Genomic DNA, 18,681 nt, shown 5'->3' with positions numbered 1-18,681 from the left:
TGTTAGGCTAAACCACCTCAGTACTTCCAAGTGACGACGTCACAGTCATATTAGAAGACATCATGATTAAAAGATAAAATCTTAAGCTCATAGAGTTGAGTATTTACTCTAGAAAGTGCTGCCAATGTCATTCAAAGCGCATTTATGAAAGCAGGACTCCGGTGATTGTTTTAAGTGTCTTGAATGGGATAAAAGAAGCTCTGTTCCGTCTCTTTAAACTCACAAAACCACTAACACCTCCAAAGCTTATGCACACAGAAGCACAAACCAACCTGTATTTGTAATTTCAAAGGATTTTCTTCAGCCCCAGGCTCAGATTTCTCTACCAACTTTTGACATCCATTGTTTTTTTTGATCCCGTCTTGCAGCATCTCAGATGCCGCATTTTGGTTTTTGTCTTTTTACACATTTTTCAACCCCTAAAAGCATCATTAAAATTCACATCAACGAAGTTGTGTCTCACAGGGCTAAGGAGCACATTAGCGAAATGGGAAAAGACACTTCTGGGACTCCTACAAGCACGAGTCTCTCTGAAGTCATTCTGGCTGAGAATTCGCCCTGCTATCCGTTTGACAGCTTAATATTAAAAAGCTCTGCCTGCTTCCCAGACGCTCTACAATCAGAGTTATGGTGCGCTTTAAAACCTGCTGAGTCATGCTCACTTTACCTTAACAGTGAGCATAATGCGGGACTGCATTTAGCCCAGTTTGAATTACTGTCATCGCGCTGCAAGCATGAGAGAGAGAGAGTCTGCTCTTTCCTGATCTGAACAAAACCTGTCAGCCAATTTTTGATGGAATTGAAGCTCTTTCACCACTCACAGTCATTCTGATATGCAAATGAGAAATCAGAGCAGGGCGCTTTGTCAGGCATTGTTCCATTAAGAGACCTGACATCTTTCAAGACCTCAAAAAAAGCTTTTTTTTTTGCAGTGGAAAGACCATTTGTGGGGAAGTAATTGCATCTACGACACCTTCCCTGAAATTGATGTGTCACAAAATAATGACATGCAATTTCGGTTAGTTTATTTTGTCAGTTATAACTAGTATTTGTCCTGTTTTGACCAATGCCCATGCAAGCTAATAGCATTAACAAATATCTCTGAATTATGGCCTTACCTACGCACAGAGTATTGATTTACCGGCACAGGTGTGCTTTGTTATCTTTGATCGTTTCCCATGTGATCTTGCAAACTGAGTGGGCAGCTCATTTGTTTTTATTATCGCCATGGACGGAGAGGTTATGATTTCAGATAAAATGATTTAAAATGGTTTTCTCCCTGACTGAACAAGTACTTTTCCCTACTTACTTCCTGATTCAGAAAAACACATACGATTTTAACATGAACACCACAGTGTTATTACAGTTTACGAAAAGTCAAATGAAAAGTAAAACAAAAACATTTTCATATGTAGTAAACTGAAATAAAAACTGCAAAAAACATAACACGGATAACAATAAATAAATATTTTTTACAAGGTTAATTATTAGTAACTCAAACCCCTTTATGTAGATCTCTCTACCTAACCGTCGATCGCACGCATCTGCCACGTTTGTAGTTTTTCTAATGCGTTTTATTGTTGATTGTAGTTCTGGACCGAATCATTCACCAAAGCACAATGGATTGTGGGCAATTTTAGCCAGGGTGCTTTTTTCAGGTAAAGTTTTATTTATTTTACACTTTACACATCAAGTTTTATTTATTCCACATCAAGTTAAACTTAACTAAAATTAGAAATGCAAACTTTAATATTTAATAATATTTAGTTAACTATAATAACCTTGATAAATAGCATAACAAAAAAACGGAATAAACTGAAATGAGAAAACTAAATGAAGCCTAACAGTGGAAGAGTGAAAACTACATGGAAATGTCATGGCAATAATTAGAAATAAACAGAAGCTTTAATAAACAGAATTCAAAATTCAAAACAACATTCAAAACAAAAATAGTAACATCCCGGAAAACATGTGTGAGTGTGCATTTTAAAATGCATTATGCAGATTACTGTGATTTCCCAAAGAGTTTGGCATTGAGCTGTTTTTAATTAAAATGAAAAGGAAGGAGACTAATTACAAAAACAATCCCCATTCCTGAGTTTGACTTTGATCTGCACTCCATAAATTGTCATATATATTATGACAGTTAGATTAGCATCTACATGAGCAGCCCGGAGTGAAGTATACGCAGCAGTTTGATCATTTATTAGAAAATATTGGATTTCATTTTCACTTTTTAACAAATGACCTGGAAAGTCAACCAGCTATAGGGTGATTACGGCTAACCTAATTTACCTCTAAAATCCTATAAACCCATCAACATAATTTGATCCACGAAAACATCTTTAATCGGCTACTCATTTCCCAAAGTGTGGGTTTTGTGGGGCACAGACTATACAAAAAAGAGCCATCGACAGAGAAAGGGTCACCGCCATCATGCCAAAAACCCTTCAAATGACCCTTTTAAAAACACTCCACAGCCTGTACACGTTCGCTCGGCCTTAGTGGGACCTGTTGGGTCAGATCGCACTATAAAGTATCAAAGGCCAACCTTTTCGTTATCTCCTCCCTCAGCTTTTCTCAGCAGACTAAACACCAAAATCAATGAAGTTGGGTAGTTTTGGCCTGTATTGACAAAAAAGGACTATTTTTAGAGGATGCATCAAAGAATGAAAGCCAGAGAGCATAACACTGGATTTTCTTGTCCATCACAAGAGCAATAGAGAATAAATTCTAGTGAAGACCTTATAAACACGTCTTTTATACTTTCCAAATAAATTTTGAAAGGTGTTTGCAATGCCAAAGTTGATTACGGGCTCAAAATGTTCACAAATCTCTGTATTATTTGGGTTCCCAGACGTGTCTCAGAAAGCTAAACATTTGGATCTATGATTTTCATAACACTTTCTTTTAGGTTTAACATGTTAACCTTGATGTAAAAATGCTTTGATCAGCCTAAAATTAGGCTGCATGGTCTGTTGGTTTTAGAGAGCTTTTGGGCAACAATCACCACAAAAAAAGCCCAGGTTGGTTTAAGAATCAGGGCAAAATGAAAAACACTTAAAAATATATGTTTATAAAAATTTATGTGATTAAGGTTATCGGAATTCTTGCTTTCAACTCCCTTTTATACTATAAACAGTAAGTGGCATTAGCTTTCAAAATGTCATGTATTGCTCGTCCTATAAGCTCACGCTGAGGCGTTCTGAGAAGAACAGCATGACGTCTTTTAAAGATTCACATAAACAGAGGGTAGTATGTCAGTGTCCTTTCTGCTTCCACTTTAATCCTTCCTCCACCAAGAAACACAAATACAACCTAACAATGTCAAGGGAAGAGTTCGCAGTAAAGGCTAACAGTAAAAGTAACCAACTTTACTAAATTTCTTTAGTAGCGTTTTCAAAACATTGTGCTTGCAGTCCAATTATATGTTATAGAAATTAGAGTGTATTCTGTTTTTTTTAGTTAAGTATACACTTATGAGATCAGTTTCATATCCTGTTTTCCTGACACCTTTCATTTATTCATTCAAAGAGCTTAACCATTTTTGTAAAACCACATGGCTTTTATTTAATTATATAAATGGTGTACTGATCATCCCCTTAAATATTTTTAAGAAGTATACAGTGAGTAAAAGTACAGGCTGTTCAAAGGGTTGGGATCAGTAAGATTTTTAATGGTTTCTTATGCTCATCAAGGCTGCATTTATTTTATCCAAAATACAGATTTTTTTTTTTTTAATTTTGTGAAATATTATTGCAATTTAAAAAAAAACTTAAAAGTTTTCTATTTTAATATACTTTATAATATAATTTATTCCTGTGAAGAAAAGCATCAGCATCATTACTCCAGTCTTCAGTGTCACATGACCCTTCAGAAATCATTCTAATATGCTGATTCATAATTAATGTTGGAAACACTTATGCTGCTTAATATTTTTGGGGACCTGTGGTAGTTTTTCAGGATTCATTGATAAACAGAAAGGTCAGTGTTTGTTCAAAATATATTTTTTTGTGTTGCAATACACTATTATTCAAAAGTTTGGGGTCAGTACAGTTTTTTCTTTCTTTTTTATATTAAGGGAAATTATTATTTCCCAAACACTACTTTCATCATATTAGAATGATTTCTAAAGGATCATGTGACACTGAAGGCTGGAGTCATGGCTGAAGAAAATTCAGTGCTGTGTCAAAGAAATAAATTATATTTTAAAGTATATTAAAATAGGAACCCAATATTAGAAATTGCAATAACACTTCACAACATTACTGTATTTTTGATCAAATAATTACAGCCTTGATGAACATAAGAGAATCCATTAAAAACATAAAAAACTTAATGATCCCAAACTTTTGAACAGCAGTGTAAAAGCTTCTGCCGTTACTTTATAAATTCAAAGTTGCTTCTCCAACATTTTTCTTCAGCATGACATTTCAACAGAACACTGAACAACAAAACAGAGCAGAAATCCTATTTAAATAGTCACTTTGCATAAAAAGCTAAAAGAAAGATTCTTTCTTTCCCTTTAAAAAAAAATCATTGTGCTCAAAATATACCGAACTTTGGCAATTCATGGAGCAATTAACTCATATGATCATTAGTGAAAGCAGTCTGACAATGTTAAATTGGACAATATTCAGGATTGAGAATGCTGTTGATCTAAACCGTCAAGACTTTGCTTGCATATAAGGTTCCTGTGCATAAACCTATATAACCTCTTAACAGATGAGAAACAATGAAGCAGGCATAAACGATGGACAACACTTCAAGCAGGTAGAATAAAAGCATATTTTTGTGCATTCTTTAAAGTTTCAGATTTCATCATGTTTTTGATCTTTTTTCGGCATAAAAAACTTCATTTGCCTACATTTAAGTGATTTTGTGCAAAAATACATCTGATTGGATAAGACATGGTCAAATATATGCACTTAAATGAGCTAAAATTGGCGGATTGAGACTAATTAGGCTCTACATGATGCATCATTTATTTGTCACACAGTTAACAAATCTCACACTTTCAACACAGAGATACGGCAAATTTTTAGTGCCACCTACAAAAACAGAGCTTTTATGTCTTGGTAAAATATCACCGCAGCATGCCGTGAGAATAGCTGTCCCTGTGTCCATCTCTGCAGGGAATATAAATCCTCTTTCGTAAATGGCCTTCGCTTCCATTTCCTCCCCAACACTCTCTCATTTTATATGTGTGATTCTCACACATAGAGACGGCTCCCTATGTGTCTCAATTTCCCTCTTACATCTATACTAATGTTTTCAGCCATGCACCCCCTGTCTGCGGTCAGTCCCTGATGCTGGTCGATCTGACGGAGCTGGAGTAGAGGTATCTGAGAGTCATTATTCCACACGAATGAGCTTCACGACTTCCAACCTACAATCTCCATGTTTTTTTCTTTAGAAGGGAAGACAGATGAACTGCTGTACATAGCGACTTAAGAAGTGAGAGAATGGGCTTCTTGTCATGAACACAAATCATGCATATGTGTAAATTAATGTTTGAGGCAGGGCTCAACAATAAGTGCTTTTTTTTTTTAGCCTGGGTAGTCAGGAAAATACATATAAAATAATTTTTTTCATTGATTACATGATAGAGAAGTCTTGTATTGCCTGAAGTAGTTATTAAACAGCTGACTTTATTACACTGTATACTTATTTACTTATTTACGAAATAAATAAATAAATAGTTAATTGAATTAAAAGTAAAAAAAAAAAAAAAAAGTTCAGTAATCATGTTATTTATAAAAAAAGATAATTTTTTTTATTGACAAAATTATGTTATTATATTATTATTTTATTATTAGTTCATTATTTAATGCTGTTACAAGCTGGGAATAGAAACCAGCTGACTGTTCGATCTGGTTTATGAGATTGTAAAAAAAAATGTGTTATGTAAAATAAAAAATTATTATTATTATTTTTAATATTAAAATGATTATTATTATTATTTTATACTGCTAACGGCTGTCTGAAGGGAGTTTAATTCGGCTGACTGTGTAGACTGTATTTTTACACGGCAACTAACTGTTGTTTAAATGGCTTTTTATTGTTATTATTTTATACTTCTAAAGCTACTTAAAGGGAATTCAGCCCAGATGACTGTACATTGTCTTATTACACAGCAGCTTTCGTAATAAATAAATACATATTATTTTGATTTGAAAATATTTTTATTTTCAATAACCGAATAAAGTCATTTGTCTAAAAAATAACACTGACTGTTTTTTTTTTTTTATATTATTAGGTCATTATTTTACACAGTCAAGAAAAATAGTCCATTACAATGCATTAAATAATCAGTTATATAAATAATAAATAATACCACAACAAAAAATAATTATTTAAATAATTTGATGATATAATTTTAAAAAAAAATTGTGTAATGATTTATAATTTTATTTTGAGGTCAGCAATACTAACTGAACTTCAGTGAATCTTTATTCCCTCCTTTGAGACATTGGGAGAATGAGGGAAAAGCTGAAGAACAGAAAAAAAAGAGAGAGAGTAGGTGACGAGAGAGAGAGAGAGAGAGAGAGAGAGAGAGAGAGAGAGAGAGAGTAAGGGAGGCAGAGCGAGCAATAGAGAAAGAACGAATAAAGGCAAAAAGGAGACAAGCTGTCCTTTCATTTACCTGCAATGAAAAAACACACACACTAAATAGATTCTGTCCTTCAGAGGTCTTTATGGTAATAACTGAAATCTGACAGCAAAGCTATAAATGCCCCGCTTTAACCACAGTAATCACAATAAATATTCACATTGACCGATCTCCTGTAAAAACACCCCACCGACAACTATTCTACATCACCCCGCTGATATGTTTATGGTAATTTATCTTATGGGATCGTAACGGTTTCAGGCCGGAAGACAGTCCAGATCTATCATATGGTAAACACAGAGCAAAATATGTTATAAAACAGTGACCCACCTTCAAGGCCTTCATAAGTAACAGAGACAATCACTACTGTTGTGCAGAGGACAGCATGTGAGCAACAATTTTGAGAGTTATTTCTTTTTATTTCCTGTTGGGAAAGTAATGACATTATCCTCACAGCAGCTCTAAAATTTTCACTTGAAGGATTGGATAAAGGAAACGAAAGTAATATTATTTTCTCTTGAAGAAGTGTGTGGCATTAGCTTTCAAATGGTCTAAATGTCAAGCTTTGCCCATCCTATAGTTAGACAAACTCATGCTGAAGTGTCCTGAGAAGAAGTGTGTCTTTTTAAGATTCACACGAAGAAAAGCAAGTCTGTCAGCGTCCCTTAACTTTCTGCTTTCCCTACTTGCAAATTTATCCTCCCTCAACAAAGAAACACATACAACCTGAAAGTGTCAAGGGGAAAGTTAGCAGTAAAGGCTAACAGTGTGATTAGCATATCAATACATTGAGATGCAATATATTTAAAGTAGCAAAACTTTACTACATTTTTAAGTAGTGTTTCCAAAAGTCTAATTCATTCTGATGAATTGGTTCATTCAAACAGCTCATGTAAATGAACTGAATCAAAACAAACGACTGATGGATTCAAGCTTTAGGTATTTTATTAAAAAAATTTTTTGCCACATTTTAGCTACATGCTACTTTGTTATATGAAGTTTTTATATATTTATTATAATACATTAAGTTATTTAAACTACAGAGTATTCTAGTTTAGTTTATTTATTTAAAGGCGCAATATGTAATTTTTCTGCTTTAAAAATAGCAGATATCACTATATCTATGTTATATATATATTTTTGTTGTGTACTTACATTATCCCGACAGTTTCCACGAACTTTCAAATCCGGAGAAAATTATAGTTTAATTAGAAGACACGGCACGTTTCTTTATTTCCGTTTTGTCGCCCGTCTATGGCGTCATATAAACTTTGACCCCTCTAGTTTATCTAACTTCCTGCGGAACCGCCAAATACAAAGGTGAACCGAAGCAAAGACGAGACGAAGAAGAAAAAGTAGTAGCTAGCCTTGATCGAGACTATTATATTTTATAATTATAATGTTTATATTCGTATTTATACCTCAATCAATAACTTAGTTATGGATCATGACTATGCTTTGCCTGCACATTCTGTGAAGCGCAAACGTACGGGTGAAATAAATGACCTGAGAAGGTTTTGGGACGAAGAAGAAACAAGACACGGGTAAATATTGGAGTTGCATTTCCAAGATAGAGAGAGCTTCGTGACAAGCTGAAACTACAGAGAGATGCTTGCATTCTAATAAACAGGTATGCATCCATTCAGCTAACTATATCTATCCGTATATTTTGTGAAACGATGATGTCTTGTGTAAAACGCAGACGGACTAGCTCTCATGTAGAGTATAATGTAAATCTACATGTGTTCTATATCTAGCTGGATAAAGTAGCTTCAAATGCAGTTCACTATCTTGTTCGATATCATAGTATAAATGTAGCCTAATTATAATTATTAACGAAAGGCAACCGTGTTTTTTTAACATATATTACTACCAGCTAGATGGAATATTGATTTGATAGGGGTCTGATAATTCATATATCTCTCCGTTCGAAAATACGTGATTGTCAAAATACTAAGGCCGGTGACACACTGGCTGCGTGGCGTCTCTGCTGCGTGCCAGAAGCGTGGCGCGCTGCTGCTGCTGTAGGTGACATAGAGGGAGACCACCGACAGACCAGGCTCTTGTCTTCATGACAACAATATCTATACTTCATGTTGAACATAAATATAAAGCCTACTGATAAAGGACACCGTCAACAGTATTGACGGCAAAATAGACTGTTTATTTTTTAAATTACATTTGTATCTGAATTTATGTCAACCTATAGACTTTCAAACATCAAAATGTCATGAATTAATATGTATTTGTGTACAAAATTACATATAAACATATTTTCCTATTATATTTTGCCTGGAAACGCTTCCAACACGCGTGCGTGTTGCGTGAAAAATAGGCGTCGGTTCTACTTCTAGCATGCACACGTTTTCTGCGCGGCTCGAGCCGGGCCTGAGACACGCGTCTCACGCAGGCAGTCTGCAAGCTCTAACCTATTAACATGGGAGCCGAATTAAAAACTGACACGCCACGCAGCTGAGACGCTTGCGCCACGCATCCAGTGTGTCGCCGGCCTCAGTTAAAATGAGTGAGGAATGTGGGGAGCGACAGAGCGCATGTTCCAATGAACAACAACTCCCATGAGCCTACGCTCTTTCCCGACGTCATCAAAGTACGTCTCATGTTATTATTTTGATTGAGTGACCCCTGGTGGCCAAAAATTCCATACTGCACGTTTAAGTTCACATTTAATGATTTAAATTTTTATTATCCTGTGTTATCCTAAGATCTTTCATTTATTAAAGAGGTCATATGATGTTGCTAAAAAGAACATTATTTTGTGTATTTGGTATAATGAAATGTGTTTATGTTGTTTAAGGTTCAAAAAACATTATTTTCCACATACTGTACATTATTGTTTCTTCTCTATGCCCCACCTTTCTGAAATGTGTTGATTTTTACAAAGCTTATCGGTCTGAAAAGCGAGGTGTGCTCTGATTGGCCAGCTATTCAGTGCGTTGTGACTGGCTGAACGCCTCAAGCGTGTAACGGAAATGTTACGCCCCTCATCATACTGTGATGGCATGTCCTGGTCAGAACACCGGCGCGACAAGACAAAAATAAATAAAAACCAATACAAACGAGCCATTTGTTGCATCCAATGGGGACAATTATGGATTACAATGACTTATGACGTCTTTTTATGCGTTTTGTTGCATCGCGCCGCGTAAACATAAAACCATGTCTGTGTTTGTGATCGGAGAAATGACAAACAAAAAACGCTACTCTAAACTGCTCAAAACTCACGTTTGAATCATCAGTGGCAAATTTCTTTAAATATGAAAACTTACTTCCAGCCTGCATTGTAGTCTTCTCTCCCAGGATCAGGAAACAGTACTATATAAAATACACTGCACACATCTGTATATTTTGGTTGAACTGTTCCGGAACAGTGTTGTAAATACAACTTAACCACTGATTTCTAGTTGTGTCCTCTTTTGGAAGGCCAAACAAAGTATTTTCGCTTTCACAGCTAAACACATAGCGTCTGTCTTCACAACATGGCGGCAGAGTCAACAATACTACAGTGAGAATCAAGGTTACGTGATTTCTTTGTGTGAACATTTGGGCAGCATTAAACAAATCTTCCCATATTGTGACGTAGAAATGTGTGGGCGTGTTTAAATTAGGCATTTTAGGGAGTGTGGATGAGTCTTAACTTTTATAAAGAATATCTCTTTGGGTTAAAGACTTTAGTCTTGCAACTTTAGGGATCTTATCTATTAACAAACAGCTTGTAACACCCAAAAGAGAAAGGAAAACTTGAAATCGCATCACATGACCCCTTTAAAAGAGGTTAAAGGGGTAGTTCTCTTTAACTGTTTTTGTAAAAATTGGCACCAGCATCACCCAAGACCTCTATTTCATCTTATATTTCATACAGTTTACTGTTGTCATACATGATGCAGGGTAACAACTCACTGCATGATGTAGCTTATAAAATGCAGTTAAGTGTCCTTATAATTTAAGACACTGGGGCAAAATGCCCCTGTATGAGTTTTGTCTCATATTTATATTAAATGATAAGCCATATCACACAAGCAGGCAGAGCAATATTACAGAAGTGCTGTTTTTGTCCCATTTCTGATTCACAAGACATTTACTGACACCTACTGGCAGTTTTAGTTTCATATTTTGCAAACCTTTCACAAAAAAAAAAAAAAAGAAAAAGAAAAAAAAAGGAATAAAAAGTTAATTGTTACTCAGCCTCATGTCCTTTCAAACCTCTATCACTTAGATTCTTTTAAGAATCAGAACAGACAATAATGAAGATTGTTGGTCACCAGAAGAAAAAGAAGACTTTTGGTAACCAAGCTATTTTGGTTAACAGTGACTTTCTTGTATGAACAAAAAATAATGACATGCTTCTCAAATGATCTTATTTTGTGTTCTATAGCTTATATTAAGCTAGCCTAAACATTCATGTATAATACATTTTATGTTGAATGAAAAAAAAATTCTTTCTAAAGCTATTTTTGGTAATATTTGGTAATATATTTTTCTCATTTAGCAGTAACACAATAACGGCTTTAAGTTATCTTTTGGGGAAATTTTCAAAGCCAAATTAAAGTTTTTATTAATTAGATCAACTAATGAATCACCACTTCACTTCAAAAATTTGAATCGACTGACATCCTTAACATATGTAATAAGTATGTTTAATAAGTATATTAAGTATATAAACAGTTTTAGGTCAGTAAGATTTCAGTTAAAAATTGTTTAAAAAGGTTGTTGTTTTTACTTTATTTTGTGCATCTTTGCAAGCTATAGTAGCTTCAAATATTATTTATTTATTTTTTCAGTATGAAAAGCAGTTAAAAGCACATTAAAAAACAAAACAGTGACAAAATGTCAAGCAAACTCTTTATCTGCCATGGGACTTTAAAAACACAAAATACAGTCGCTTAATTTTAGTGATCTGAGGTGCTTCAGTGTCAGCTATTTTCAAAGACTCAAAGTAAATTTGAACAGTACATGCAGCATTACATGACCGAGCTGTATACATTTTTATAGGTCTCTTCAGGTGCAAGCGAGACTCCCTTTAAGTGCTCTACAAAGTTCTTGTCAAAAATCAAAAAGCTGTCGTGATTACCCTCTCGAAATGTGGCTCCTTCCCTGGCCTGATGACTAACTTTAATATCTGGCCTCGATATCTACCCCTACAGCAATATCAAGAGAGCAGAATAGTAATGGGCCGTAAAGTCATCCCATCCTGCTGCTATTACCAAGAATGAGAGTCTGAGGTCCTAAATCACTCAGGGCCACAGCGGGCGTCCATTAAACAGCCTTTAATGAATTACCCATAACCTCTGGGAAGACATTGCCTTCAATGACATCTCTCACACAAAGCATGCTTTTCAACGGATACAAAAATCGTATCCAGCAAAGCAGCGGGGTCCTTGAACCTCTGAGATGAAGGGCTCTACAGCAACACTTTGCGCTGGATGTGTCGTAATCTGAGGTTAGCAGGGCTTCTGTTGCAAGTGCCATCATCTGCAGAGGTGCTTCTGAAGAGGAGGGAAGCAATATCCCGGCTTGTGCTACAAAAGGTGAATTGAAAAGTTTGAATGAGCGCCACTATGAGGTTCTAACCCTGAAGTCCACTAGAGAACAACACTAGAGCTAAAAGCTCTGAATGAATCACTCAGCCATGGCAGAAACAGCCCCGTTGTGCAGAAACGCTTCTGTGCTCTTGTCAAACGAAAGTTTTTTTTTTAAATCTTGATTTCAAAACAATTCTTCATATGTGGATCTTGCAAGTAGTTAAGGATGTCATTAAAACGATCAGTTTTTAGTAATAAGTTCAACAGCCTTTTCACATGAATTAATACAGGCTCCTTCACATTAAGAAAGGTAACTACAATAATAACTATATAACAGTATCTATATTAGCATCCACACCAACAAACAATTACATTCATATATAGTGCCTTAATTTGACCGAAACTTTTGTCATAATTTTCATTTGTCACACTTAAAAGATTCAGATCATCAAACAATTTTTAATATTATAATTTTAAAGATAATGCAAATAAATACAAAAAGTTTTTTAATGATGATTTAATTTATTAATGGAAAAAAAGCTGTGCTGGCCATACGTGAAAAATTAATTGCCCCCTCCTGTTAAATCATGAAAGAACTGTGATTAACCAGATTATTTTAGAAATCTGAGTTCAACTTCACTAGCCACACCCAGGCCTGATTACTGCCAAACCTGTTGAATTAAGAACTCACTTAAATTTAACCTTCGACATAGTTGTTTTGTGGACTTCACTATACTCATAGAATTACAATGGTTATTAAAACTTTATATATATGAACGGTCCTTTAGTTTTAGAACACTTAGTTACCACTTAAATAGATGGTTTGTTGAAAAATTCAGATTCTTTCTAAAAGATGTATTTCCGTCATGCAGCGTTGGAGAAAGTTACTTTTGAAAAATGCACAATATTGCGTTGCTCCATAAAAAGTAACAACATTACTTTTTATGGAAGGTAGTGCATTACTTTACTTTTCTGTTTTTGACTAATTTTTAGTTACAAAAAACCAAAAGGTTATATTTTAGTAAAACTTTAAGGGCCCTTTTATGGTTGCCCAGTAGTACACATAACACAATGAAGTTAGCGCAACACAACAAAAACTAGCTATAACACAATGAAATTAGCACAATACAATGAAAACAATCTGCAACACAACGGAAACTAGTCACAGCACAACAGTAACAAGCTGCAAAACACAACAGAAACAAGTCACAAACCACAGCGGTAACAAGTCACAACACAAAAGAAAAAAGATGCAAAACAATGGAAACAAGCCACAACACAATGGAAAAAAGCCTCAACACAATAGAAACAAGATGCAAAACACAACAGAAACAAGCCCCAACACAAGGGAAACAAGCCACAAACACAATGGAAACAAGCTGCGACACAACTAAGTTAAATTACAACAATAAAAAACAAGCCACAACACATTGGAAACAAGCCACAAACACAATGGAAACAAGCCACAACAAAAATGAAATTAAGCCACAACACAATAAAAAACAAGTCACAACACAATGAAACAAGCTGCAAAACACAACAGAAACAACCCGTAACACAATGGAAATACGCCCCAACACAGTGGAAACAAGCCACAACACAATGGAAATAAGCCCCAACACATTGGAAACAAGCCACAAACACAATGGAAACAAGCTGCAACACAACTAAATTAAATTACAACAATAAAAAACAAGCCACAACACAATGGAAATAAGCCACAACACATTGGAAGCAAGCCACAAACACAATGGAGACAAGCTGCGACACAACTAAATTAAATTACAACAATAAAAAACAAGCCACAACACATTGGAAACAAGCCACAAACACAATGGAAACAAGCCACAACAAAAATGAAATTAAGCCACAACACAATAAAAAACAAATCACAACACAATGAAACAAGCTGCAAAACACAACAGAAACAACCCGCAACACAATGGTAAGCCCCAACACATTGGAAACAAGCCACAAACACAATGGAAACAAGCCACAACAAAAATGAAATTAAGCCACAACACAATAAAAAACAAGTCACAACACAATGAAACAAGCTGCAAAACACAACATAAACAACCCGCAACACAATGGAAATAAGCCCCAACACAGTGGAAACAAGCCACAACACAATGGAAATAAGCCCCAACACAGTGGAAACAAGCCACAACCCAATGGAAATAAGCCACAACACATTGGAAACAAGCCACAAACACAATGGAAACAAGCTGCAACACAACTAAATTAAGTTACAACAATAAAAGACAAGCCACAACACATTGGAAATAAGCCACAACACATTGGAAGCAAGCCACAAACACAATGGAAACAAGCTGCAATACAACTAAATTAAGTCACAACTATAAAAAACAAGTCACAACACAATGAAACAAGCCACAAACACAATGGAAACAAGCCACAACAAAATGAAATTAAGCCACAACACAATAAAAAATGAGCCACAACACAATGAAATAAGTGTAACACAATGGAAACAAGCCACAACACAACAGAAACAAGCCACGAACTTAGACCAAGAAATTAGCCCTATGTGTTGAGTTATGAAGATTCCATTGTGATTCCATTGTGCACTACTGGGCGTCCATACTCTTTTACAGCAAAAGTGAAATTAATAAACCTCTGCAACTTATCCCAAATTTCTCACAACATGGGGACAGAAGAGCTGTCATTGAATAAATTGGAAACCAAAGTAACTTATTTACTTATTTAAAAAAGTCAGTCGGATATTTTCTTGAAAATTTTAAAGTAATGTGTTACTTTACTACGGTAGTTACTTGAAAAATTAATCTGATTACGTAACTCGTTTAACTTGTAATGCGTTACCTCCAACACTGGTCATGTGTGTCCTATTTTTGTAGACAACTCAAAAATAATTGTAGTTTTAGGGTGTTGATGTTTTTCTCCCCAAAATTCAATAAATCAGTTTTTCCAACAACAACATTCAACAGTTACTACAAGTTACTTTCTTCATCAAGTAGCAGTTTGGCCAAAAGCTACATTAGAACAGTACAAGTGAATGTTAATCACTAAACACAACTTGGAAGAAACTTTATTAAAAGCACTAAATAGAACTAATGCAGTTATGAATTCTAATTAGCAATTATTTACACATCTCCATAAGTCACCACACTTTGAGCTAAAACACAAATTAAATTATTTAAATCGCAAGTGCTTGAGTATTTCCCTAGCCAAAAAGCTCATAGACGATTCAACATGAAATTCATAGTACTTAGTTTTTGGAAACTAGTTTGCTGTCTATTAAGACTAAGTTTGCAAAATGTTTTAAGATAATCCACTAAAAGGAGAATCTTATTCAATTATTTTGCAAGAACAAAAACACAATTAGGTAAATATTACTATTTAATAATTACACATCATAAATGCATTAATTATTAAAGAAGAAAATGTGGCTAATGGCTAAATTAATTAACTTGTCTTTCTCATGGACTGAGCAATGAGGTCAACAGCCTTTTAATTTTACATTCAACACCAAATGTAACACTGTGAGGTCTCAGTTTTAAGTTTGAGTAGTAGCAAGTCAACACTTTCAGAGAAAACAGAAGACATGCTCTTAGTGTAGCTGAACATTTCGTGGCTTGTTATCTCAAATAACTGTAATACATGAACACAAGCCAGGAGTTGTGGTGCTTTCCTTGGCAGCCCATCATGATTACCTCACCCTGGCATTTTTTCCTGTTATGCATTCATTAATATATCCCCAAAAGTTTTATAAACATACTCTGGAACTCTTCTCAGTGTACACACATCTGCCATGCCTTATGTGTGTGTGTTTGTGTGTGTATATTAGCACTGTTTATGAGGGTTATAAGTGTCATCTAGCTGCTGTGGTAAGTTGCTTAAGGTTAAGTGTCTTGGCAGGTCTTTTTCCCAGGAGAAGGCACAGAATGGAGTAACTCCAACCTAAACGTGGAATTCTCTTACGCAGAACTTAACTGTACATCAGCCTCAGGCTATTGTGAGAAGATAAACTCATACTTCTGCACTTGTTATCTGGAAACATTCAGTAATGTGTAAACACATCTGTGATTATGAATAATCCATAAAATATTGAGAATAATTAAGACTGATTGAGCGAAGAAAGGGGAGAGAAGGGTCAAATGTTTTAAGTGAACTGAGTTTTTACAAAACAGTAAAATGAATCTATATTTTGAAAATCATTTATTTTGAAATAAATTAATACTTTTCATTTAGCAAGGACACACTCAATTTATCCAAAGAAAAACAAAAGATTTCTATTTCAAATGTTGTCCAAACTATCTATTAATCTAATAATCCTGAAAAAAATGATCATTGTTTCAACACAAATGTTAAGCAAGCAGAACATCTGTTTAAAAAAAAAAAAAAAATTATAGGCCTATATATACATTGATAATACTTTATTATCAATAATAATAAATTATTATTTTAATGACAAATGTTTCTTGCATCACAGGAAGTCACATTTTAAAACATACATATATAAAAAAAAGAAAACCGTTTCAATATATAAAAGGCATATGTTGCATCATCATCATCATCATCATCGCAATATTTCTTAGAAAGAGTGATATGTTTGATAAAACTGTTCAATAAAGCGCATTCCTGTGGTTTATAAATTCATTATCCAGAGTGAGTGACTAAAACTGGATTTTCAAAAACTAATAATCAGATATAATTAAAAGAAATAGTCTGCATTTCTATTATATTTACTATTAAAAATAAACAAAAAATAATAATAATAAATAGGACCTACCCAAAAATTGTCTCCATTATACTAGATATTTCTAAAGCCCCAAAGGCAGCATTATTCAAACTCATACAGGAAATTACAAAAGTGATTACTGGTAGTTCATCTCTCAGAAAATGTTTCTCTCGTTATCACACTCAAAACTCAAGGGAGTCTGGGCAAAGCTGAGTGTAATGAGACAAAACGAGACTAATAAACACAGCACCAATAGATGCGACAAATATGCATGTTATATAATTTGTGTTCATTATTTGTTCTTTTTCATAGTGCATATGGGGCTGTCATGCAGCTTCTAGAAATTTCCCTTTGAAAATGTCACTTATTTGTAGAAAAGTATTTTTTCTTTTTTTTTACTAATTTAATAATAATAATAATATAATATGAAATAATATAGATAATATAATTGTTCACACTATTGATATTAATAATATTTATATATAATTGTAATTCTTATCATATAATTATGTATTATTTATGTATAGTTTAAAATATAGCCATATAATAATATAATTAAACTTTAATGCAAATTTAAAAATATCCCATGTTCCATTACATCTGAATAAATTCAATATGAATTTGGCAATTTTGAATAATGAATTTTGAATTGTATTATGTTAGTTGCAGAAAAATTACACGTTCAGTGAGTGGTGCTAAAAGGTTAATACTTTATTGCATTTGAAAATATTGTTTAACCTAAACTAAACCTTGCCATAAAAAGCAAACATAAATGTAAAAGAAAAAAAGCATTTGTTGAAGCAACTATGCCATTTTAGTTTGCTTCCACTAAAATGGATTTGAAAGTATTTGAGCAGTTTTATTATATCTTTTGTTTCACAGGGCTTGTCACAGGTGCAATTCTGTACCGGGTGAGCCACTGAGCAAGTTTACCAAGTCAGAAAAGCAATTCATATGGAGCTGTGATGCAAATCTCTAAATCTATTGGTTTACAAATCATGTACCACAGTAAAAGTGTTTTGAGATCATAAAATATTGTGCAATGAAATGCAATTAAAACTGAAAGTACAACTGCAGTGAATTGTGTAGGTATGTTTGAAGAGTTTTGCAAAAATTGAGATATAGACATATATTTCAGTAAGCCTATGTTGGTTATATCACATAAAAACAATCTGAATCTAAACTTAAGCCAATTTCTTCAAAACCTGTACACCTCTGAGCTTATTAAAGCTGTTTGTTTTAAAAGTCAAGGTCAAAGGTCAAAGGTCATAGTACAGAGCCATCACAATCGGGCAGAAAATCTGACACAATAAAGCTTTTCAGTCATGTATCTGTCACTTCAGTCCCACCACAACAATACCCCCGGTGCCCTCTGCAGGATTAAACAGGAGGAGGGGCACTTGCTCCCGGCCTCCGCAGTAAACTTGCTGGAGATTATTCTCGTTGACAGCTCTCATTAGCAGATCAAAGGCAAACAGTTGGGCTACATTACTATTCCCTCTAATGTCTTCAGTCAGAGCAGTCGTTTGGCACACCTTTAACATTTGATGCACGTAGGAGGCGGCCCACTTTTCACCCACTCAGAGCTACAACCCTTCATAACCACTAAAGACAAGCTTTTAGATCGCCAAAGTTTGATTCAGTTTCAAAGAAAAGGTAAAGTTGATCCTTAAAGGTGAAGTGTGTAGTTTCTTCAAACCATTTGTTTGTCTGACAATGGAAGATTTTGGTGATCTTGGTCATGCAGCAATTACAAACTTCACATTTAATATCAGAAAATTGTAAAATCCTCCATGTTCCTTTAT

The 18,681-nt window shown here is 34.4% G+C and overlaps 1 protein-coding gene across 4 annotated transcripts in view; it reads right to left on the bottom strand.

The window, feature by feature from the left end:
- Positions 1-18,681, bottom strand: part of LOC132116043 (thiamin pyrophosphokinase 1-like) — an 87,930-nt gene that overhangs the window by 20,136 nt on the left and 49,113 nt on the right. The window lies entirely within an intron of this gene.

The sequence above is a fragment of the Carassius carassius genome, chromosome 35 (genome assembly GCF_963082965.1).
Source record: "Carassius carassius chromosome 35, fCarCar2.1, whole genome shotgun sequence".
NCBI classification, from domain to species: Eukaryota; Metazoa; Chordata; class Actinopteri; order Cypriniformes; family Cyprinidae; genus Carassius; species Carassius carassius.
The sequence above is the reverse complement of the archived record's forward strand: the minus strand, read 5'-3'. Positions and strand labels throughout refer to the sequence as shown.